This window comes from Cetorhinus maximus, chromosome 1 (assembly GCF_964194155.1).
Source record: "Cetorhinus maximus chromosome 1, sCetMax3.hap1.1, whole genome shotgun sequence".
NCBI lineage: Eukaryota > Metazoa > Chordata > Chondrichthyes > Lamniformes > Cetorhinidae > Cetorhinus > Cetorhinus maximus.
This window is the reverse complement of record NC_135879.1, coordinates 144284176-144301855: the sequence shown is the minus strand read 5'-3', so window position 1 is coordinate 144301855 and position 17680 is coordinate 144284176. Positions and strand designations below refer to the sequence as shown.

The window sequence follows — 17680 nt, the reverse complement described above, 5'->3', positions numbered from 1 at the left end:
GTAGGCTGGGCCTGTACTCATTGGAGTTTAGTAGAATGAGAGGCGACCTTATTGAAACATAAGATTCTTAGGGGGTTTGACAGGGGAGGTGCTGAGGTTGTTTCCCTTTATGGGAGAGTCTAGAACCAGAGGGCATAATCTCAGAGTAAGGGGTTGCCCATTTAAAACAGGGATGAGGAGGAATTTCTTCACTCAGAGGGTAGTGAATCTGTGGAATTCTTGCCGCAGAGGGCTGTAGGTGCTGGGTCGTTAAGTATATTCAAGACTGAGATAGACAGAATTTTAATCAATAAGGGAATGAGGGCTATGGGGAAAAGGCAGGAAAGTGAAATTGAGGATTATCAGATAGGCCATGATCTCATTGAATGGCGGAGCAGGCACGATAGGATCCTACATCTTATGGCCTTATGGACTGGTGTAGCTCCTCAAGTCCAATATAATACTATTGTCAATTTCGCCCAACTGTTCCTCCGCATAGAAGACTGATACCACATCAGTTTCACTGCTGAAACATAAATCAAGTCCTTGATTACCTTAATAAACAATCATTTATGGCGTCAAATATCTTTCAACTGCCCTGTCCCTCAATACTTGATGGCTAACAATTATTCTAACCACTCGCCATCCACACTCGTTTCTTCTGCTGTTCCCGAATTATTTAAAATTCTGTTAAAAGTTATAGTGCCTTAAATATACGATATATACACAAAGTTGCAGGCGCCGACATTCTTGCGGCTTTCAGTTGCATTCTGATGCGAAGCATCACAATGAAAATTAGAAAATGAAATGCAAGACAGCAATGTATGTTGGATGTTAAAGCAGGTTTCCTGGCCAAAGTGGCAGTTCATTTGACTGGATTTTCGTTTAATTTATCTGGGGCATTTTTTTTTTTGCATGACGTTATACATTTTAAAGTGGAAAATCAAGTTGAGTTGTAGCTTTAGTCCGAAATAATGTTTTCTTGTAAATTACTTTGATCCCGGGGTTTCACTTTATCAATGATGGCATTCTACCCACTATGGGTGGCGGGGCTCATTGGCCTGACTGCGAACTGTTCATTTAAAAATAAAATTCTCCAGTACACAGTCAATAGGCTGAAAATCTAGCATGTATGAAACCAGATAATCTCGAGAAAGGCGAATTTAAAACTAAAACCTAAGACTGCAGAAAAGTAGGCTTAGCTGCACATTGGGGACATTTCTAGCATCCCCTTTTCCAGAAGTAAAATGTAGAATACTCTGTTAGAACACCGGTTTTCTCCCATGTAATTTTTGTAATGTCTCTTAAAATGATCACGATTCTTTAAAGAAAATATTCCTTGTATTTGCATTTTGCAAAGTACACTAGGATTTGAAAATGCAGCGTTCTGTTCAACGCACGATGTTTTATTCCCAATTCCTATCTAATCCGTATTCAGTAAAATACCGGGAGAAATATTAAGGATTCTCGCTGCCGTTGTAAGAGCGCACAGAAAACAACAAAAAAACACGTTTACCGATGTAATCAAATTTGGCATACGGGTTCAACTATAAAACGTAAAGTGGGCACTTTTTTGTTGAAGAGTGTGGAAGGTTTTGCCCTTCAGATAAACGTCTTTGAGGCGGATTCTGCTGGAAATCAAACGCTAGGAAGGAGAGGCCGTTGTTGCACATTCATTAGTAGCTTAGCTCCCAGTTAGCCGGGGTGTGGTACAAAGTTGCTGAGAAGAAAAGTTGCACGATCGATTTAATATAGCCGATTGTCTAACGTGTGAAAAAGAGTAACAATTCTGTGAGTTAATTTTGAATTTTTCATAGTCTGTCTGCCTGCTAGGTATTGTCCTGCATTCTCGCAGATAAATGCCCATTCCATGTGGGCTGTTCGATCCTAAATGCTCTCGCCGTGACACTCGGCTCTCCTTTTGCAATCAAGATTATGTTGCTAAGGAGATTTGCTTTACTGTTACCACTGATTTGTGTTAATACGTATTGAATACCTCTTAGTATTCTTTCAGACAAGGGCGAAGGAAAACTTTCCTAAGTTTCGGAATTTACATTACAAATGAATCGGTCGTGTAATGAAGCCGATATAAAGTGCGAAAGAGAAAAGAGGCTAAAGAAGGGCACTCATGTGAGAAATGAAGTGAGCTGCAGGCTGCTGTTGTTGAGTTGAGAGCGCTCAGAATCAGCTGGAAGAGGGGGAGAAAGGAGATCGAGCGACTCCATCAGCCCCGACCACCCACTCACTAAAACCCTCTGCTCAAAATCATTAGTACCATCCTGACAATATACTGGAAAATCTAACGAGTTTGGTGTACCTACCCTCTGTTTATATACATTTTTAAGCATTTCAGTGAAATTGTATTTAGATGACAGTGAGATTCACTTTTGTAGAATTGATTAGAACCAGTCCATTCTACTCTTAACAACATGTTTCCAAGAGTAAATATTACTGCTACTAAGAATGGGCTCTGATTTCTTTCGGGTCATTTCAATTGTGTTTCTTGTAAATTATTGTGAGAAATGTGTTAATAGGCTTCCTTTGTAAGACAGCAATAACCCATTTTCACTAAAGGAAGAGGATTTCGAACTTTTAATGTCTTGCCCAGTACCAGGCAAGTACCAGTACCAGCACAGTAGTTCAAAGTGGTCAATAACAATCAACCAAACTTTCAAAGCACTCATTTTATAGATAATAAATGGCAATTACATCGGTTATAATTATAGTTTACAGCAACAAAAAAAAGTCTCTTCTGGTCTTCGATTATTCAATTATGCCATGCCAGCATGTTACTCAAAAGAGTACAATCCAGCTCCAAGAAAATCAAAATTCGACCAATAATATTCTACATTCTAGAATGCCATTTATTTTCCCTAACTCTCAAGTTTCTCTCTGTGAAAACCCTCAAAGGATGTTGTATAATTCCTTTAAGTATTGAGCTTGGATACTGTAATTGCATGTAGGCAATCATTAGCAGCTGGTTTCTGCAGTTTTTTTTATTCATTCATCAGATGTGGGTGCCTCTGACTAGGCTGGCATTTATTGCCTATCCCTAATTGCCCTTGTTCAGAGGGCATTTAAAAGTCAACCACATTGCTGTGGGTCTTGAGTCACATGTAGGCCAGACCAGGTAAGGATGGCAGATTTCCTTCCCTAAAGGGCATTAGTGAACCAGATGGACTTTTGCAGTGATGGTTTTGTGGCCATCATCAGACTATTAATTCCAGATTTTTATTGGATTCAAATTTCATCATCTGTCATCGTGGGGTTCAAACCCTGGTCTGCAGAGAATTACCATGGGCCTGGAATACTAGCCTAGTGATAATACCATTATGCCACTGCCTCCCCCATACCGAGTCTATTCCTAAACAGGTATAAAAAAATACAACATTACATGGTATGCCCCAAAATTTACAAAGCTGTCACAAGCTTGAGTGAGATCTGTGTACTATGTGAAATCTGTCATCACAGATAAGTTAGACTTATGTAAATGCCCATTGTTTCTTGTCTTCAGAATTTTGAAACTTCAGTATCTTACAAATAACATGCATTTTTATCACAAGAACAGAAAATGCAGGAAAAAACTCAGCAGGTCTGACAGCATCTGTGGAGAGAGAAGTTTCTTTCTCCACAGATGCTGTCAGACCTGCTGAGTTTTTCCAGCGTTTTCTGTTTTTGTTTCAGATTTCCAGCATCTGCAGTATTTTGCTTTTATGCATTTTTATTATATATTTTTATATATATAGAGAGAGAACACCATCCCAAGACATATCACTGAGGTATGAGGAAAATGAAGGCCAACCCAAAGAAAGGGAGGTTAGGAGAGCAAAAAACAAATAGTAAGAGATGGATATTAAGGAATGTTTTAGAGGAGGAGAATGAGGAGGAAAGGAAGATAGTTTTCAGAGAGAAAGCCAGAGACACCTTGACATCTGGAAGCACAGCTACCAAAGGCGGGACTTAGGAACAAGAGTTCCCCTTCAATTCATGAGCTTATTCTGCCATTCAATGGGATCCATACCTCTAAATGCTTCAATTAAAAAAAATCTCTAACTGAGCATTTAAAATTTGAACTGACCCAGCCTCAACAATCTTGGGGAAGAGTTCCAGATTTCAATTTCCCTTTGATTTCACTACTGAGTAGCCTAACTCTCCTCTCAAAAGGAGAATGCTTTTGCTCTGGATTCTTCCATCAGAAGAAGTAGGGTAGATAGATACAAGTGGTTGAAATGAGTAGTGAAGAACAGCTTAAAAATGGGGGCTTTTTCCAGTGGAACAGATAAAGTTAAGGAAAAATCTAATAGATTTTTTCAAAATTTTTAGAGAGTAAGCTACAAAGGAATATATATACTGGTTAGCAAATTAATAGTAAGGCATTGACTGGTTTATCACAAGAAGGATGAAAATAGACAAAGAAATGCTTTCACGCAGGTTCTAAGAACATGGAATACTTTTCTGAAGTCTATAACATAATTTAAAAGGGAATTGTGTAAGTATTTGAAAAGGAGGAAGATGGGGAAAGGACAGAAAAATGGGATTTTCATGTGAAAAGCTAGGACTAGCACAGGTGTAATAGGCTGTGCAGCTTCCAAAATTCCACAATAGATGAACTAACTTAGAAGCAAACCTTCTGTATGTTGAGTTGAAACGACTTAGTGTTCTATAAGCATTTTTTTCTTGGTGCACCCTCATGTGCATCACTTAAATCAACAAGTTTGAAGATTATTTTTAATTTACAATAAATACAGTCAATATAGGGTATTATGTATGTATGTCGATACAGATAATAAACCTACTGCAGTTAGTTAACATGTTGCTTCAGTTTTTCCCCAAGCTCTTTGATTGTGCTTGCTTACAAGTGTGAGGAATGATTGTGCTTGTGAATTTTTTTCTACCCTAGACATTCATGTTCTGAAATTGCTGGAGTCTTGCTCCACTACAGAATGTGTGATGGAGTAGGAGTTCCTCCAAGCCTTGACCCAAAACCTGGGGATAGAGGCATTTGCATAAAAAGGATCAGTGCCTGTGCCATTCCCAGCATTCCTTGCACGTTTTCCATGTAGGCCATAAATTTGAATATTATCTTGCTGCATCATAAAAATGTAGTCAAATTCCATTAGGAAAACTAGCAATTTGGATCCTGCATCTTGTCAAGATATTGCCCTGAGCACATTGTTACTTGCATTAGGGCAAAGAAGGCACAACAGGTGGTATTTATAGAGGCCTCCTTTTCTGATGTCAGCACTAAAAGGGCTCAACGCAGCTAGTGCCCATTCCCACTTCTGGTAGAATTTTTCACTATTTCCAATACAGGTGGTGGGCAGAGAGCGAGCAGTGCCAAGTCCCAACCTCTGAATCTGGCCTTCAATGTAACTTATGCAGGGCCAGGAATTCTGAGACTTCAGTGTCAGCATTAAGCACTGTCAGTTCAGGTATAACACTGGCAGAATAGAAGCTCCTTTCCCTTAACAATGTGCTTTAACTACAAACTACCGCTTTGCTACTGAGATTTTCATTTTCTCCATTAAACATCCTGTGGCTTCTGAGTGAAACATCCATTTTTTTCCTATTATAGGCAGTTTTAGATGACTTGTTGCCGTTTGCAACTGAGATTGATCTGGATAACCTCAGCTGGAAGAATGTTTTATTTTGCCACAAAAGCAAAATACTGCAGATACTGAAAATCTGAAATAAAAACCGACAATGTTGGAAATACCCAGCAGGTTTGGCACATCTGGGGAGAAGGAGAAATAGAGTTAGTGTTAGGTCTGTGACCTTTCATCAGAATGTCATTTCATTAGTTGGGTTGCATTAAAACCCAAGTCCAAGAACTGCGTGGTCACTATTCTTAATCACTGTGCTACCCAGTCCAATGGCAAATCTTTGCTGACACTGAATTCAAGCCAATCTCTGACATCTCACTTCTTCCACTTCATTTATTCAAAGACTCTGTGGTAGGTTTGTATCCATTTCTCACAAAGATATTCATTGTAATGTGGTTTTAAACTCTATTTTGCAGTTTTACCTCATATTAGAGATTGCTATGTAAAAAAACTGATAGTAACATTTCCATTTAAAGCAGGTGTGTTTAAACCTATTATAACTGTGCACCTCATCTACATATTATACTGCTAATATTACATGAATGTAACCATTAATTTTCATATAAGTCAAGCTGTTTGTGCAGAAAAGAGACGTTTCCAAAACTCCTGCTATAAAATTCCAATAGTAGAAATTATCTGCCCTGTCACTTTTCTCCTGTCTCTCTGTCCTGTCAGCTTTTGCTCCTCTATCTCCTGTTATGACAATAGACACTAATTCATTACATTTGGAATAATCAAATAACATTTTCATTTATTCTGAATGCACAAAGTATAAAGTTCTTGCTTTTGTAAGATGAATGAAAAATAGCTATTATCATGAAGTGAAAGTACAGGCCAATGGCGGAATCATCCCAGATTTGCAATAAGTGCAGTAGCGGGCAGGGAAAATGATGTTTTACCTGCCGGCCGCAATAGCGGCTTCTCCTGCTGTATCATCCCAAAACCGCCACACTAGTTATACATTCCCATGAAACATGCCGTTTCCATGGTGGGCAGGCTCCAATTCACCCGTCACACCATCACCTCGCTGCTTCATCAGGCCAGGTGCAACATTTAAAGTGCAGCTGTGCACATACCTCTCAGTGCTTCCAGCCCAGTACTGCAGCAGGGGAGACAGGATGCAAGACTGCAGCCCCCTGCTTCAGTGACTCATCCCTTGAGCGCCTTTTGGACGCTGTGGAAGCCCGCTGTGACATCCTTTACACCCTCTCTGGCCGCAGCAACATCATCGATTCAAGGAGGTGGTGGCAGCAGTGGTCAGCGCCAATGCCTTGCAAAAGAGAACAGCCACCCAGTGCTGCTACAGGATGAATGGTCTCCTCCATTCTGCCGGGTAACTCACTCTTCTCATCTCTCTCAACTCACGCACTCCCAAATTCATCTCACATCCACAGGGATCTCACACCTCAAGGGACAACACCACTAACTCACACACACCCTCACATCTCCATCAGGCTCATATCCTCTCGAGCTCACATTCTCATCCCATCCATGTCTCCGCTCACCACACAAACATTCCATGCAGTGCCATGCATCCTGCTCACACTTTCTCCACCTATTTTCATGCAGGGAAAGGTCCCAGACTGGGGCTGGAGTTGCCCAAGTTAGGTCCCTCGCTCACTTTGAGGATCGTGCCATCATGCTGACTGGTGAGGACATGGACTTTGTCTATGGTGATAATGAAGTCGGCAGCGAACACCCTTGTGAGGATCCTGCACCACATCAACCCTCTCTCAACACAACTGTGAGTGCTCTCTCACCTGCTTTTGACTCTGCTGCCATGCACTAATTATCTCTACTGTGGTTCACAGGGAGCTCTGCCAAGCGACCCACACCCTCAGGCAGCCAGTCCCTCAGCTCTACCCAGGTCCTCATCTCTAGCCAAGAGGACTGTTTCTCCATTGAAGAGCTGGAAATAAGCAGCCTGGAAGACCTGCCACAGCGCTTACCCACACACTGCACCAGCACAGAAATACACACCTTGGTGTGATCTAGATCTCGAAGAGGCTCGGGTGCACAATCTGATGGTCAGCGCATGGACACATGTCCGCAGCAGGAGGAGGCAGATTTGGCTGAGCTTCCCAGCACCTGGAGGACTGCTGGGGAAGAGACATCTGTGAGGTCAGAGTCAGATGACGAGCCTCTAGATTTGGCTTTCCAGCTCATCCTGGAGAGTCAGCAGAAAGCATGGGAAGCCCTCAACAGAGTGGCACATGAGTCGGAGGGGTGCATCCACCTGCTTTCTGATGAAGTGATGCCCACATGTGCGCTTAAGGAGGTCTCCATGGGGAGTATGGCGGACGCCATGGAGTCCCTGGTCCAGCAGAACACTGAGCTGTGTGCAGACCTGCACTCCATCGTGGGGGCCATGGGTGAGTTCCTGAAGTGACAACGTGAGAAGCAAATGGGGCACCTTGACGCCCCTCCAAGCACTCCTTCCCCTCGGGGAGTCAGGCCAGGGCCCCCGGGCACCCAAAGGGAGGAGGAGTGGCAGCTGGACACCCTTGGGTCATCTACTCAGGAATCTCAGAGGCAATCTGCTCCCTGCTAGTCCCCTTTGCCTGTGAGCTCCTCAACCTCGCCCTCTTTCACCGCATAGGGAGCAGCTGCCAATGAGCGATTCTGGAGGGAGGTGTGTGTGTGTGACAGGGCCTTTTGGAGCCTCATGCAACCACTCTCCCACGCACGCAGATCCTTCATATATCATACTCACCTCAATGTCCAGAGCATTTTCAATGCTGCCTGCTGGGGTTCACTTTCAGTTGACCTGCATCTCCGCTCACCCAATGATCACACTCCCATGCAGCAACTGATCTCGCCCACTATGACTGTTGTTTCACTTTCAATTTAGGCAGCATGGTCTTGACTTGGGTTTTTGTGTGCTCCCCCTTCTTTACCCCTTCCCTAGACACCCATTTTATTTCCCCCATCACGGTTGACACCCCTGGCATCACCTTCCACCTCCCCCGCCGTGACCTAACAGCCACAACCCTTTTCCTTTGGGGATGTCCTGGTGAACATGCACATTCCCTTCCTTCCTGAAAATCCCACCCCCATCCACATTCACCTATCTGACCACCTCCTTCCCATCCCCAGGTTCCATGTCTGCCTCCAAGTCCTCACCAACCACCCTTGCTGCCCTTCTACTGCTACCATTGAACCCTTACCCTCCCACCTCACTCAGCCCTGGGTCAATCTCACCATTCCCTCGCCCCATGCCCACCCTCAGTTCGCTCCCCAGGAGGCAGTCATGGACTCATCAGAGCCCTCCCTTGCATGTTCAACTAGACATCTGCCCCTCTGGACCCCTTCCCCCTGCACCCCCCCTGGAATTCTTCTCCACCCGTTTGCTCCCCCCCCCCCAACCCTGCCCTTGGAACTCCTTCCTTGCTCCCCCTCCCCACCCATGGACTCCACTCCCACTTAGTCCTTCACCCTTCCTGACTCCTTCAGACACCCTTACGTCTGCTGACACCCTTAGTCCTTCCCCCCACCCCGAGGACTCTTACCTCCAGCCTTGCTTCTTCCTCCAGCATTACTCCTTCCCCCTTCCTCACTCCTTCAGACAGCCTTACCTCTTCCTCCAGCCTTGCTTCTTCCGCCACCCTTAGTCCTTCACCATTCTCAACTCTTTCCTCCACCCTTACTTCTTCCTCCAGCCTTACTCCCTCCCCTCTCTGCACTCCTTCCACCCCTCCACCCCCGGACTCCCTCCCCTCTTTGCACTCCTCCCCTCCCCCAAACTCCTTCCCTTACACCATACAACCCCCCTTAAACCTGCCTCCCCAGTTGCCATCTTCCAACTGTTACCTGCTCTTCCCCCATACTCCCTACCTCCCCAATATCCTCCCCTGCCACCTTAATTTCCCATCTCCCAACCTCGCCCCATCCTAACACCCTCATCCCCATCCTCTCACCACCGCCCCCCCCCCCCCACCACCCACTGCCAGACACCTCTTCCTCTCCCGGCCGATCCTAGACCATCCTCTCCCACTCCCCAGTATATCTTTCTCCCCCAAACACAGCTGGACCTTCCTCCCCACTCCCTTGACCATCATCAGTTGTGAGCAGACCTTCAACGGTGACTTTCCAACATCTGTGAGCTACTTCGCGGCGGAGCCATGTCCATGAGAATCCACCCCGCATGCCATGGAGGTTCCTCCTATGTGCCATTGCTGTCAGGCTCCAGCATCTTCTGCTCCTCGGATGTCTGTGATGTGAGCAAGGTCCTGGCAGTAAGCCCCAACTTCTGCACATCACATTTGTCAGACATACTCTGCACTACTGTGCAATTAAGCCAACATGGACGGACGATCCAGAGGTGGTGGGGGTGCTGAGACCGGCGGGCTAGCCTTATAATGATATGCAGATGTATTATAATCAGGTTCCTGATATCCCATGGTGGGAAATGTGGCCCACCATTGATGGGCTGAACAGACGATTGCAAACTGGTTTCATGACATTGTGAAACTCATTTCTGGCCTTCTCGCCATATTGTCCGCTCTCACCGCTGAGCATGCCCAACGCCAGCGGGCAAGGAAAACTCAGTCCAATATGTGGGTAGAGAGGATGGAATTCATGCTTTCCATTTCCTCAATCATGGTTTATGGTCATGAAACTGTTTTTCAGTGTACACGAGGTAGTTACATAGTTAGTAGGAGGTGCTACTAAATGTCCAGTCTAGGATTCTGGCTAGGAAACTCAGCATGTGTGACAAACCTTCTCTTGTTGATTTTAGCATATATATAAAATTAAAAAGTCATTTACTGGCAGCAGAAAGCTCCAATAGACTATTCATCTAAAAGTAATGCTGTTCTGAGGATTCCCAGCCTTTCAAAAGGTACATTTTCCTCTTTGCAGGCCCATTAAAGTAATTAACGATGAGCTTGTGCTGCATTCTGCAGCTGCAGAGTTGAAAGAGGAACTTTTTTTTTGAAGTATCGCAAGAGCAAAGAAGTGAAGGTTTTGTGCTTTACAGCATAGGCTTGGTGGGTATATTGTGATGGATAATTCAGGAGTGTGAAGGACTTAGAAGGCACACACTTAGCAATCAGTATTTACCTAAGGAGCTAGTTTATTGCACAGATTTAGTGACATGGGAATGATGGAGCAGCTGTGCTCAACTGGTTCCAGCTTAGCAGAGACGTTGTGATTAAGGTTAGCCACAAAGATCTCCAGGGAAAGTAAATGATGAACCAGTACGAGTGAAGGTACCCGCTTCAACAACCGGGGGTTTTGAAGGAGTTAGCCATTTTATTTGGCTTTAATCTTTCTCATGTTTGGGACCATAAATCTTAAAATTGTGACTTTTTTTTGGCCATACACCAGGAACTCTCTCACGTTTTTTTTCCCCTCTATACTGCAAGGTACAATCAAAAGTGAATTAAGTTTATTCAGTTGTGGAATGTTAGTGGTGTATGTATTTTGCTGTTGTATTTTCCTTTTGAATTTTGTGGATGTGCTCTTTTTTTATTCTTTCATGGGATGTGGGCCATCGCTGGCAAGCCCCATTGCCCTTGAACTGAATGGCTTGCTAGACCATTGCAGAGGGCAGTTAAGAGTCAACCACATTGCTGTTGGTCCAGAGTCACATCTAGGTAGGACCAGGTAAGGATGGCAGACTTCCTTCCCTAAAGGGACATTAGTGAACCAGATTGGTTTTCAGACCAATTGATAGTTTCATGGTCACCGTTACTGAGGTTAGCTTTCAATTCCAGATTTATTGATTAAATTTAGATTCCATCAGCTGCCGCAGTGGGATTTTGAACCCATGCCCCCAGAGCATTAATCTGGGCCTCTGGATTAATGTTTAATTACATTACCACTACCCCACTATCTCCTTATTATTCAGTATTTCCCAAATTGAAAAAGTAGCAGTGGTATGTGACTATATAGTCAACTAATAGGGTATAAAAAAAGTTTGAAGACTTGGTATGTATACCTGCAACTAACTCTGAAACACCTACATTAGCCTAAGAGTGGCATAATTTTACACCTTGAAATTTATGCAGTCTAGTTTGGATGAGCAACCATCAGAATACAATAAAAAGCCCATGGGATCACATTCACATTTATCTAACATACATTGAGTTTTGATGTTTCTTTACTCCATGGCGAAACAGAAAGATAGGCCAGCTGGAATGCAATAGTCCCTTTGTTGATGGTCCATCCTTATACAAAGGGATGTGTGAATTCCACAGATGGCTTTAAATACCCATATTTAATTAGATATTTGCTTGAGACTTAGGACTGTCCAGAACTCAATGTCAAGATTACATGATTTGTAGCAGCCATTTTAATAGCCTGTGTTCAAAATTTTAAACTATTGACAAAGTTCCTAATATACCAGAGCATGACATTAGGTATAATCACAGCTTTGTACACAACAAGTTTTATTGTGAGTATGATACCTTGTTGCCTCCACAGTATCTTGCATAAAAGGGCATGTGCCGAGATTGCTCTGGCAATTCTATTTGCCACCTTGCTGTCATTACAGACATTTCTGGAGATTGTGCTTCTGAGATAGGTAAAGTTATCTACAGCCTTCAGGGTTGTGTCATCGATGGTTATAGCATGTGGGGTATAGTCCGGATTTGGTGGTGGTTGGTGGAGTATCTCTGTCTTCCTTAAGCTGATGGTTAGCCTATAGTCGTCGCTGCTTTTAAAAAAACTGTCCATGATCCTTTGGAGGCCATGTTCACAGTGTGACATGAGGGCACAGTCATCGGCAAACAGCAACATTATCTCTGATACCTTAGTTGAGGACTTCAGTCGTCTCAAGTTGAAGAGATTATCATCTGTTCTGAATTGGATGCATATTCCATCAACATTTCCATCAAATGTCCCGGAAGGCATGGCAGCGAAGAATATACTGAAGAGCAGAGGGACCATCACACACCCCTGCTTCACACTAGTTGTTGCATCAAAGGGGTCAGTGTATTCACCACAGTCAGTGGCTCTGGTCACCATTTCATCATGAAACTGCTGTATCAGATTTACAGGTCTATCAGGACATCCAAGTTTGACTAAGACTTTCCACAAGGCCCCTCTATTTACTGTGTCAAAGGCCTTCGTCAGGTCAGCAAAGGCACAGTAGAGTCCGCTCTGTTGTTTGTGGCATTTCTCTTGCTGAAGGGCAACGGTCATGTTACAAGTGTCCCTGTCTTTCCTGAACCTCTTTGCAGAATGTGCACTACCAGAAAGTCAATGTGGCTTATCAGTCTGTTGAGTAGAGCTTTTGCTAGAATCTTACCAGTATAATCACAAGCAGTGTGATTCCTCTGTGGTTGGCACAGATCTTTGTCTTTTTCCTTTGTACAAGTGAGCAATCATGGCATCCTTGAACTCCCAAGGAATGATATAGTTGAGAGTTTTATGGCTTGCTGGGGTCACTCAGATTTGTAAATTTCTCCTGAGATCCTATATGAGCCTGGAGCATTCCTCAAGGGTGGTGATCTGATGGTTTTGTCAACCTTCGCAACAGAGGGTTTGCTGTCTAAGCTTTTACCGTTGGGCCGGTCTGGAAGCCTGTCCATAGCTACCCCATTTATGGTGGATGGGCGGTTAAGCACACCACTAAAATGCTCATCCCAGAGCTCTTTGATAACTGGTCCTCTCCATTAGGGGAGATTCCCCGTCAGTGCTGAGAACAGGTGGGTAGTCGTGTGAGGGAGGACCAATTCAGTCTTCAGGGCTTTATAGAAATTCCTCATGTGCTGATCATGGTAGACTTGAAGCTTTCTGGCTTGTTTGGCCCAACATGCACCTTGCATCCTATGCAGCTTCTGTTGCAGGTTCCTTTTGCTCTGCTGGTGTGATTTCTTAGCAGTGGATGTACCTTTGTTTCACAGCCATGCTGCATTTTTCTCCTGTAGCAGCTCCTTAATTTGATTAATGTTTTCATTGAACCAATCTTGGTGGTTCTGTGCTCCAAAGACGCAGCTTCCAGAGCTGTAGATTTGAAGGTTGAAAATGTCGTATTGACATCATTACTTGGATTTTCTTCAGGAGACAGCTGTTCCTCAAATCTGAGCCTGAATTGTTCGCAGCACTCTATATATGCCAGATTTTGCACATCGTTTTCTTGGAGGCCTAGACCATGTTAGTCATCTTTTCTGTGAAATAGTAACTTTCAACTAGGAGCATAGTATCCTGTGGTCTGTAGAGCACTCCACTCCTCTCATAACCCTGGTGATCATAATATATTTTATGTTGTTCTCCTGGGTGATACCACTGTTTAGATGTTGGGTGTATTCATGTGTTTTTATACTTTGCCTTCTGTTTAAAGATGGTTTTGGTGATGATATGTTCCAGCGGGTCCAAAGAGTCAGGAGAAGCATGCCATTGCTGTTGCATTTCTGCACATCTTGATTCCCCAGGACACAATCCCAAGCCTGATAGCCAGCATTGAAGCCCCCATCACAATGAGCTTGTCCTGTTGGGGAGTACTTGCAATAGCTCCGTCTTGGTCCTCATAGAATTTGTCCTTGATACCCTTTGCAATAGTCATTGTTACAGCGTATGCACTGATGATTGTTGCAAGAGGTAGGCATCGAGTCATGAGGCAATTATTTATGCCCCTAGGAAGAGTACCCAGACTTTATGCATCATCAGACTTGGTAGCAAAGTCAACACCTGCCTCTCTCCTCTCACTCTTTGGCTTGCCAGTCTAGAAGAATGTGTAGCCGCATATTGTCTCTATTGGCTGTCCCTCCTCTGCTAGGCAGGGTTTGCTTAAAGCAGCAATTATATCACAATAGTTTCATGCCAACCAGAGCAGTTCTGCGCTATCAGTGGACACCTCCTCATGATCCCCATTCATCTATCAGAATATGGAATAGTGGACATTTATGGGATTTTGGAATCCCTTCCTTATGATTGCAATTAACCATTCTCCAAGTAAGCTGAAATTCATCATGGTTGCATGTCTTGATTCCAAAGCAGCCATGAAAGATGTTGCTACTATGTTTACAGTCTGCTCAACTGAAGGCTCCACTGCAAATGGTACCACTGTGCTCATTAGTAGCCAGCAGGTCATTATCAACTCCTCCTCTGAAGCATATGAGAAAATGGGCCTTTCACTAAATACCCAGAAAACTAAGGTCCTCTTCCAAGCACCTCCCACTAGACAACACTTACCCCCACCGATTAAGATCAATGGCGCGGATCCTGGAAAGCGTAGACCATTTTCTGTACCTTGGGAGTTTCTTCTCGAAGAAGGCTGACATAGATGATAATTCAGCATCGCCTCCAATGTGCCAGATCAGCCTTTGGCCGACTGAGGAAAAGAGCATTTGAAGACCAGGATCTCAAACTTGGGATTGAGGTCATGGCTTACCAGGCAGCAGTAACCCCCTGCTGCCACATATGCTTTGGGGAATTGGACAACCTACAGCAGGCACCTCAAAGCACTGGAGAAGTACCATGAGCGGTGTCTGCACAAGATTCTCCAAGTTCAGTGGCAAGAAAATTGGTCCAACAGTAGAGTCTTCTCCCAAGGCAACTTGCCCAGCATCGAGGCACAAGCTCCGTTTGTGGGGGCATGTCATTTGTATGCCTGACACCGGACTCCCAAAGCAACTGCTTTACATGGGACTCAGTTGCAGCAGGAAACTCCCAGGAGGACAAGGAAAATGTGGGATGTTCTCAAAGCATCCCTGAAGAGATCAAACATCCCAGTTGACTCATGGGAGTCCCTGGCTTAAGACCGGCCAAAATAGAGACGGTTTATTCGGTAAGGCACCAAGCACATCAAGAGATTTCTTCAGGAGCAGGCATCAGACCTCCAAACACCTCATCTACCTGACCCTTCAAGCACTATCTGCCTCGCAATTGGCAGAGTCTTCTGATCATGCATTAGACTTATCAGCCATCTTGGAACCCATCGGACTGGAGTGGAAGCAAGTCATCCTGGAACCTGAGGGTCTGCCTAAGATGAAGAAAAGCGTAGCAGTGCAAACTGCTCACTAAATAACATGTTCAAGAATCGCATATCTCAAAGTAGCATATTCATGCAATTTCATCAATATGTTACTTGTACGTTTCCCCACTTTTTAATTAAAAACAGAAATTCTAGTCTATAGAATCTACTGGTGTGCTATTACATAGACTCATTATTTACCTGTCCTTAAGTAGGAAGAGAAATATAAAGGAAGAACCAAGGGAGAAAAGAATCTATCTATAAAACATAGTGAACAGTCGAAGGGAGCCTCAGTTGCCCAGACTTTCAGGTGCACACAACCCATGATTTTTCCAGCTATGATTTAATGATCAGAAACTATGAGTTGTGAGGACTTGAATTTCCCATATGTGTCTGCGAAATTCTCACAGAACAGAAAAGTTCGAAAATTGTCCCTAGGAATAACAGAAGGAGAAACATTATTTAAATGCCTGGTTGATGATCATCACTTTCCTCAGCAGCTTATTTACACTCAAATAACAGCAATCATACACATGCAAAATGACAGCACTCTTTGCCAAATTTCTGCCTGAGCCCTGGTCCTGTTTATTTTGTTTCTTCATTGAGGTCACTCTTTGCTCGTATGTACAGCCAAGTTTATTCTGTCAGGTTCCGCTTCATTGCGTATCATGGGATTTCGATCAGTTGGAATAACAATGTCATAACGTAGCCATCAATGAGGTCAACTCACTAGGATTAGACATGAGCTCCACCAACCTAAATTGGATGAAACATAAGAAAATAAAAATACACTGTGATCTGTCAAATAAGCCATTAGCTGTGTAGCAGTTCATTTAAATCAAATACTTCATTTATTTGATTTTCAAAATTTGTAATAATCCACAGAGAAATCAGCACACATTATTCTGGAGAAAGTACATTGCAGTAATAGTTGTTAATTCCTTCTGTTCTGTTACAGGGAATACCAACATTCCATGGAAAAACCTCCACTATTCTTGTCCTTTTTCACTTGTTAAATTACCAGCTAAAATTCATTTTTGTTTAATCTTGCGTAAAATAATGGAATTGGTTTTTATCTATAGTCTAATAACTAAGTTTACAGGGATTTGGAAGTGTAAGGTCCTGCCTGACCAACCTCCTTGACTTCTTTGAGGAAGCGACATCCCAAGTGAAGCGTGGAAAATGTTATGATATGGTGTACTTGAGCTTCCAAAAGGTATCTGACAAGTTTGCACATGAAAGCTTTGGGATTAACTAATAGCCTGTGAGGATTCAAACAAAATCTTAGAAATAGATAAGGAATTGGCTGAAAAATAACCAGCAGTGGTGATTTTTCAAGAGGAGTTATGTCAGGATTGAAACAAAGTAGCCCACTTGATTAGTAGCCTGTCCACTATGTTAAATATTCACTCACTCTTCCACTGACGCACAGTGGCAGCAGTTCATATCATCTACAAGAAGCACTGCACAGGAAAATAGGATTTAGGGGCAAGAGTAGGCAATTCAGCTCTTTGAGCCTGCTCTGCCATTCTGTAAGATCATGGCTGATCTGGTTGTGTCTCAAGCCCACTTTGCCATCTGCCCCCCATAACCATTGACTCACTTACCTATCAAAAATCTGTCTAATGGATATGTAAATAGGCAACAAAAAGGCAGATGAAGATTAATACATAAAATGTGAGGTGATGCATATAGGAAGGAAAATGGACTACACATGTATTCCATGAATAGCGTTGAATAGCTAAGGACCTCATACTCATGCCATCATTCAGACTGCCTATTTCCACCTCCATAACATTGCCCGTCTCAGATCATCTGCTGAAACCCTCATTTATGCCTTTGTTACCTCTAGACTTGATTATTCCAATTATTCCTGGCTGACCTCCCACATTCTACCCTCTGAACTTGGTCACCCAAAACTCTGCTGTCTGTGTCTTAACTTGCACCAAGTCCCATTCCCCTATCACCGCTGTTTGCTGACCTACATTGGCCCCCGATCAAGCAAAATTTTGATTTTAAAATTCTCATCTTTGTTTTCAAATCCCTCCATGGTCTCACCTCCTTATCTCTGTAATCCCTGTCAGCCTAAAACTCTCTGAGATATTTGTGCTCCTCTAATTTACGTCTTTTGAGCATATCCGATTTTAATCGCTCCAAATTAAAAATGCCTGTTGGGGCC

At 43.5% G+C, this 17680-nt stretch overlaps 1 long non-coding RNA gene across 1 annotated transcript in view; it reads left to right on the top strand.

Annotated features, from left to right (window-relative positions):
• The first annotated feature begins 1340 nt into the window (after nucleotides 1–1340).
• Nucleotides 1341–17680, top strand: part of LOC144688737 (uncharacterized) — a 114600-nt gene continuing 98260 nt past the window's right edge. The window contains exon 1 of the long non-coding RNA XR_013578483.1: nucleotides 1341–1770. This is a non-coding gene — a long non-coding RNA (uncharacterized LOC144688737). The remainder of the gene's footprint in view (nucleotides 1771–17680) is intronic.